Consider the following 7688-nt stretch of genomic DNA (forward strand, 5'->3'; position numbering starts at 1 on the left):
TTATTTCCTCTTTTATGTTTCAGCAGCACCCTGCAGATATTTCTATCATAACTTTTATTACACTTCATTATTTCTTTCATTAGAACTATTTTCTTATCTCTTCTCCAAGAAAGTGCATTTCTTAGAAGAAAGGACCATTTTATTCATCATAGCTAAAACAGCCAGTACTCTATCAAAATTTAATATATGCAGAGCTGGAGTTGTAGCTCGGCAGTAGAGTGCTTGCCTCATAACGTATGAGGCACTGGGTTCGATTTCCAGCACCACATATAAATAAGCAAATAAAATAAAGGTCCATCAACAACTAAAAAATATTTTTAAAAAAATTTAATAAATGCTAGCTGAATGAGTGAGTGAATTAATGAATGAAAGGCAGCACCCAGCAACACACTGCAATTTTTTTTTTCCTTCAGTGCTAGGGACTGTACCCAGGGCCTTGCACATACTAGGCAAATGCTCTACCACTGAGCTACATCCCCAGCTCTCTTTTTAGGTTGGATAATAGAGTAACTGCTGTTTCTGTGGCTTGTGCTTATCCATAAGAAAGGAAGACAAGCCATTTTGTTTGGATAATTGGCTGTTTCTTCCCTGTCACACCACACCACAGTGACTACCCCTTTGCCCTCCTTTTAGAGGGTCAGTGATGCTGGAAGAGCCTTATCTAAGGCTCCACACCTTCTTCATACCATTCCCCAGGAGAAGAAAACATAAGTTGTAGGATTTTTTTTTTTTTTTTGGTCTTCTGAAAGCTAAAGGGGAATGGAAGAGCTCATCTTAAATGCCACCCTGATTAATGTCCCCATAAAATTAGATTTATCATGTCAAAGCTATCTGTACATAGCCCATGAACAAAAATCCCCCTGCATGATATCATGAAACTGAAAATGGAAGAAAAAGAATGTGTAAGTTTTACTTCTACTTTTAGTGTTGCCACTTCAGACCAAAAGCTTCCCCAAAGTTGCCATAGCTCAAAAGGTTTTCAGACGGGCTGAAACAAAACTGTTGGAACATCCATACAAGTGACTAGAGAGCACCAGGGCAGTACCAAATTCCTCAGACCAAGGTTAATCCTGTTTAATATGTCATAAAAACCACTTTTAGCCAGAAGTGGCCCATGCCTATAATCCCAGTGGCTTGGGAGGCTGAGGCAGGAGGATCACGGGTTCAAAGCCAACCTCAGCAAAAGCCAGGCACTAAGCAACTGAGTGAGACCCTGTCTCTAAATAAAATACAACATAGGGCTAGGGATATGGCTCAATGGTTGAGTGTCCCTGAGTTGAATCCCAAGTACCAAAAAAAAAAAAAAAAAAAGACTGGGGATGTAGCACAGTGGCAAAATGTCCCTGAATTCAATCCCCAGTTTTGGGGGGGAAATCACATGGATAATACATGCAAAAGCAAAACCTATATTTAATAGACACCTCAGGTATTTTGATCAATAGTCATGTTTATGACACACTGTGCTATGTCAGCAATTAATAGTCTCCAAAATGGCATACACAAGATAATCTATTAAAGTGAGAAAATAATATTTAGAAATGTTTTGAGGTTTTTTTCATTCTCATATTATTTTTATTTCTCATTTCATTTTGAAACCACTCAAGCTGGGGATATAATTCAATGGTAGAGCACTTATGTAGCATGTGTAAAGCCCTGAGTTCAATCCCCAGTGCCAATAAATAAATAAATAAATGCATATACTATATTTATCTTGTGTATCTGCACCAAGTCAAGCAACTGAGGTCTAGGGTATGAGCAATATTCCAAAGAATGCAGTGGATAGACAGACATGATACAGGGATGGGCACTGCTTCAGGTACAACTGTGCCTCCACAGGGTAGATAATGCCCCTGCAATCACTGGAAGGAAGGAACAAGTTTTACTGTACATATCATTCTGAGGCAGAGGGTGAAAGCACTACAGAAGTTTCATCCCTTCTCACTCTAAAATACAGGCTGATTTTTGAGTGCTATGTGATTCTCTGCAAAAGAAAAATGAGCAGGGTGCTTTCCAAGGCCTGTGACCCTTGGATATTGTTTTGTTTACAGAGAAGCATGCAAATTTGATTAGCTGAAAAATGTGTTGGAAGGTAAGCATGCCTGCATAGCCAAGGTGAAAGAGGTAGTCCTGGCAGGTCAGAGAGCATGAACCACAATTCTAGATTCTAGCAGTCTGGCCTTGCAGGCCACTCAGCACCCTATCTGCATATTCCCTTCAATGTGCTGAGAGGTGATTAGAAAGAACTGACTTCCTGGGCTGTGGTTGTGGCTCAGCGGTGGAGCACTCATCTAGCATGTGCAAGACCCTGGGTTCAATCCTTAGCACCACATAATAATAAATAAATAAAATAAAAGTGTTGTATCCAACTACAACTAAAAAATAAAAATATTTAAAAAGAAAGAAGAGTCCATTGCTCTGCATAAGAGCCATTGTGATGCTTAATTTTATGTGTCAACCTAATAAACCCAGTATAATAGTGCTTAAGCAACAGTGAAATTTATTTCTCTCTTAAGCAAAAGGCAAAAATTGTATTGTGTCTCTGGTTTGCAATGTTGTTGGTCTCCCAAATGCTATCTTGTCTACTTGTTCCACCATCTCTAGGATGTTGCATTCATGTGGCACCATAGGCCCCATGTGGCCAACTAAAAATTGATGATTATGATAAAACAAGATGCATTAGTCCATTTTCCGTTACTAATATCCTAGAGTGACTACATTATAAAGAAAAGAGGTTTAGGGCTGGGTGTGTAGCTCTGTGGTACTGTTTGTTCTTAGCATGCTCAAGACCTGGTTCAATCCCCAATACACAAAAAAGAGTTTATTTTGGCTCAGATGACAGTTCTGGAGATGCCCAGTGAAGGGGACCACACTTAATAATGATCATCTTACTGGCAGAGCCCCAGTGTAGTGCAGGGTTTCACATGGCAAGAGATAGGTAGCATGCATGCATGCATGTGTATACGTGTTTGGCTAGTATCTCTCCCTCTGATAAAGCCATCAGGATTCAGTCATCATCTTGCTAATCCCAATGACTTTATCTAATCCTAATCACTTTGCAAAAGTCCTATCTTCAAACACCATAGTTGTTGGATTAAATTTCCATCCTCTTAATACCTCGAAGTAGGGATTAAATTTCGACATATGAAGCCTTGGATGACATGCAAACCATAGAAAACTAGAATACTGCTTTGAGGACAACCATCAGCATCTAGCACACTATGAAAACCAAAGTCCAGTTCTGAAGTATTAAACCAAAGGAAACAAAAAGTCTCAGAGCATACAAAAAAATTAGATGTCTTTTATATACTCCAGATAGTAATTTTTTAAATTGCAAAAATAGAGGCAGGCACTTTGGTATAAACACCAGTGACTCAGAAGGCTGAGACAGGAGGATGAAAAGTTCAAGGCCAGCCTCAGCAATTTAGCAAGGACCTGAGCAATTTAGTGAGACCCTGTCTCAAAAATAAATAAATAAATAAATAAATAAATAAATAAAAAGACTGAGGCTGTAGCTCAGTCGTAAAGCACTCCTGAGTTCAATCCCCAGTACCAATTAATTAATTAATTAACTAACTAAAACAGCATGGATACTAACAACCTATAGTTTCTGCACAGTGTCATGGAAAATCTAGCCAGAAGATCTGTCTGTACTGAGCAACAAAGCACATATCATATACAAATAAAGTGGTACTGATAGGGGATAATTTTTTTCAAACAAACTGGCAGATTTTAGTATATTAAAGGGACATACACAGGAATCAATGTGGTTTTGTGGTTGCTGCTGTTGTTGTATGTGCCAAAAATCAAACCCAGGGTCTTGGCCAATGCTGGCAAATGTTTCAGCACTGAGTTACTTCCCTCAGCACTATGGTCACACTCCATAGAGTAGTTGGGTTGTCTGCTCACTTCAATCTCTGAGTACCCATTCATGCAAATTCAACACTGGATATAACCAGGTACTATGTGACTTCTTCTCCCAGGGAATTATGATGGGCACTGTTAGTTACAAACATGTCTCTTTGTCCCTTGTCACTGCTCCACACATAAGCTGCCAGTTTGGACTTGAAATTTCCCTTTTATTTAATAATCACAACAAAGTCATGAACTAACACGTTCAATCACTACAGGTTCTAGAGGTTCACAGGTGAGATCAACTACTTCATTTTCCCCAAGTTCTATTCACATCCATGTCAGGAGTTAACCTCCTTTTTTTGTAATGTAGATTGAACCCAGGGGAGCTTTTAACTATGTCCCCAGCAATTTTATTTTTCAGGATCTCAATAAGTTGCTGAGGATCTTATTAAGTTGCTGAGGCTGGCCTTGAACTTCTGGTCCTCCTGCCTCAGTCTCCAGTGTAGCCCCCTTCAGCTGTAGGGAATTTTCAGGGTTGTCTGCATAAATATTATTATTATTATTTGTACTAGGAATTTACCCCAGAGGTGCTCAACTACTGAGCTACATTCCCAGCCCTTTTTTATTTTTATTTTGAGAAAGTGTTTCATTAAATTGCCAATGCTGGCCTCTAACTTGCAATCCTGCCTTAGTCTCCCAAGTAGGAATTACAGACTGGGATTGAGGTTGGAATTACAGACATGTGCCATGGCACCCAGCTCTTTTAATTTTATTCAAGACAGTCTTGCTAAATTGCCCATGCTGGCCTAGAATCTGAGATTTGCCTCAACCTCTGGAATAGCTGGGTGCCCTGCTGCTAGACTGAATTGTATGTATACTTTAAATGTGTTAATTGCATGGTTTTGTTGTAGGGACAAAAGAGGCCAGGCACTGAAGATAGCAGGAAACAATTTTATTTGGCTGTAGCCATGTCCAGACAGCACAGCTTTTGCTGTAATCAATAAGTCCCCTGAACCCCAAGTTCAGGTAGTTTCAGAATTTTATACCCAGCATGTAAGGGGAAGGGCTCAGAAGTTCACAGTCTGCAGAAGTTCACATAAAGGCAGCTTTTTTTTTCCCCCCCCCCCACTGTTTTGGGCAAGTTAACTCTTCAAGGACAACACCTGAGAAGAGGAGAGCTTCTTCTCCCCTTCTCCAGCAGGGGCCAGCTGTTACCATGGAGCCCAGTTGGTAACTTCTCTTATCTTAAAAATGTAGACATCACTGTGAAGCCCAGTTTAAGGCCAGAGGCCTTGTTTGCACATTTCTACAAACTACTATGCTGGATATATTTGTGAAAAACTAGTAAGGGGGTGTCCAGCACCTGGAGTGCTGATCTTCCTGGCCAGTGGCCAAGTAAAACAGGGCAGCACGAAAAGAGGAAGTTTATCTACATTGAACTCTTTGGTAGAGACTCTTTTGCTGACAGTCCTAAAATCAGCCATGGTGAAGATTTCTGGAGACTTTTCTGTGGAAAATGGGGTGCCACTACAGTTTATTAATTATGTCTCAGTAAACATGTAAGTTAACAGAAATGTTACACAGTACCGTCACACCATCTGGATTTAGACCAAGCCCTGAAACCTAGAGGGGGAAGTGAAAACCCAAGACAAAAATGGATGGAACCCAGAGGTAGGTTGTGCATCATAAGTATCGACCTGTGGGAGACCAACCTTACACGTGACTGAGTCACACTCCCCAGCTAGGTGCTGAGTCGCTCAGTCCCAGAAATGTGGCAGAGCTTTCCCCACCCTTCTTGGGTTCAAGGGTCGGTGTCTCGCGCATGGGTGTGTCTTGCTACAGCCCCATGGGTGAAGCTAGGCTCACCTGTTCCTTTGTAATATAACCCTTGCCCTATTTAGGATAGAATCTTCCATGGAAGTGCCTTGTGTGTGTCCCCTTCTCTTACTGTGCCCTTGGGTGTGGCCTATCCAGGTGTCAGTCAACCTGCTGACAGTGGACATCATGAAGATAGACTCAGCCCCCTGAAACCTGACCCCTTGTCTCATTTGAATAGCTTCTCCTCAATAAAAGGGGTCAGTGTGTGCTCTCCCTCTGTCTGTCTGAGGACTCTTAAGGTCAGAGGAGCCATCACAGCGACCCCAAAGAAAAAGGTATTTGTGTCTTTTGTGTGGTTATTTCACCAATTAGCCCAATTTAACTGGAGTGACCCCTGAGCCTTTTAGTGGCGAGAACAGAAACCCAGCACCAACCTATTTACCGGGGAAATATAATGTATATCCTGAGTGGATCAACACCCATCTCTAGCCCCTCCTCCTTCCCACTCTTCCCAGAAAAAGAGCCCTTGGGAGGAGGCTGGTCAGCCTCCAAGAGCACTACCTACCACCCCTGTTTGCATCCATGCACCCAAGGGCGGGTCAATGACCCAGATATTTTACCCTGCCCAGCCCAGTCCGCAGCAATTCAGCAATAAGAGAACAAAAACCATGCCCTGCAGCATGGGGCTTACTTTGCCCGCTCAGCTACTTCTCGGTACACGACCAAGAAGAACCTAGGTGCAGACTACAAAGGGCACAGAAAGAGGACGGTGCTGGGTTGTTGGGGCCAGAGGCCAAGGGGAACAGTTGAACAGAAAGGGACACGCAAAGGAAGGGGGCGGGGCGGAATAGCGTAGTCAGGGTGGATACGCCCAAAGAGCTGAGCCAGTCACCAAGCAGGTGGTGTGGTGCAACAACTGCATAGCGAAAAACTTTGCCCTCCTCCACTTTCTATCTACTTTTATTGTTTCTCAATTGACCAATTGAAACACAGGCCAGGATGGCTCGTCATCAACCTCTGGGCAAAAAGAGCTGGTTCAGATTAGAGAACGGGACTTTCCCCGCACTTAGTTTCCTTTTTCTCAAAAGGCCAGTGCTTTCCGAGAAAAGGCAAGGGAGGGATTAGTACCTCCTGCTCCTCTCCCCCGCGTGATTACATCAGTAACTTCCACACTCTGTACACGAGTGATTCTCAAAGGGGCAATACGTATGGGGCATTTTGGAAATTAATAGAGCAATATTTGGTTGTTCCAATTATGAGGAGTATTTAGGGGCTGAGGGCCAGAAGTTCCAGCCTACTTTGTGTGTGCACAAGCACGTCCACACACGCGCAAAATATATTAAAAATCTGTTTATAATCTGGGCTCAAAATCACATGTAAAAATGTGTCTTATTTTTTATTTCTTGAACATACACTGACCATCTACTACTCGAGTTTTTCAGGAATGTAACTACCAGGCAACTCAAAGATGTTGTTTGGGGAAATTTTACCTAAAAATTATCACCATTCCAGAGAATTATGCCAGAACCATCAATACCATATCTGAATCTGAACCACTGTTGGGGCTTTGACATATTGAAGAAAAGAAGTAGTTTCAAGGTCTCTCAAACCTTCTCCCTTCTCTTCTGTTGATCTTTCTCTTAAAAGAAGGGGTTTCCCTGAAGTTCTCCTGTTCACCAGAAAGGAACACAATTGTCTTCAATCTTCTTACTGAAACTTTACTAATTAAGGAAGATTAAACTCATTTCACAGATGAAAAGATTAAACACTATACTAGGGCCCCAAGAATTTTGTCCTAGGCCTGGTCTTTTGTTCATCTCACCTTGAAATCATTTACTATTCTAAATCACTTACATCTTCCCTGTTTCCCTCTCCCCTATGAAGAAGGCAAGTAAGCAGCAGCCATGTGACTTTTCTTTGTTTTCATATTTTGTATAGCTCCCATCTACATTTGCATGTTAATAAATTTGTTAGGCTTTGCTCTTATTAACCTTACTTTTGTTGTAAAGCTGTCAGCC

Source organism: Spermophilus citellus, assembly GCF_964194105.1.
Source record: "Spermophilus citellus genome assembly, chromosome: 4".
NCBI lineage: Eukaryota > Metazoa > Chordata > Mammalia > Rodentia > Sciuridae > Spermophilus > Spermophilus citellus.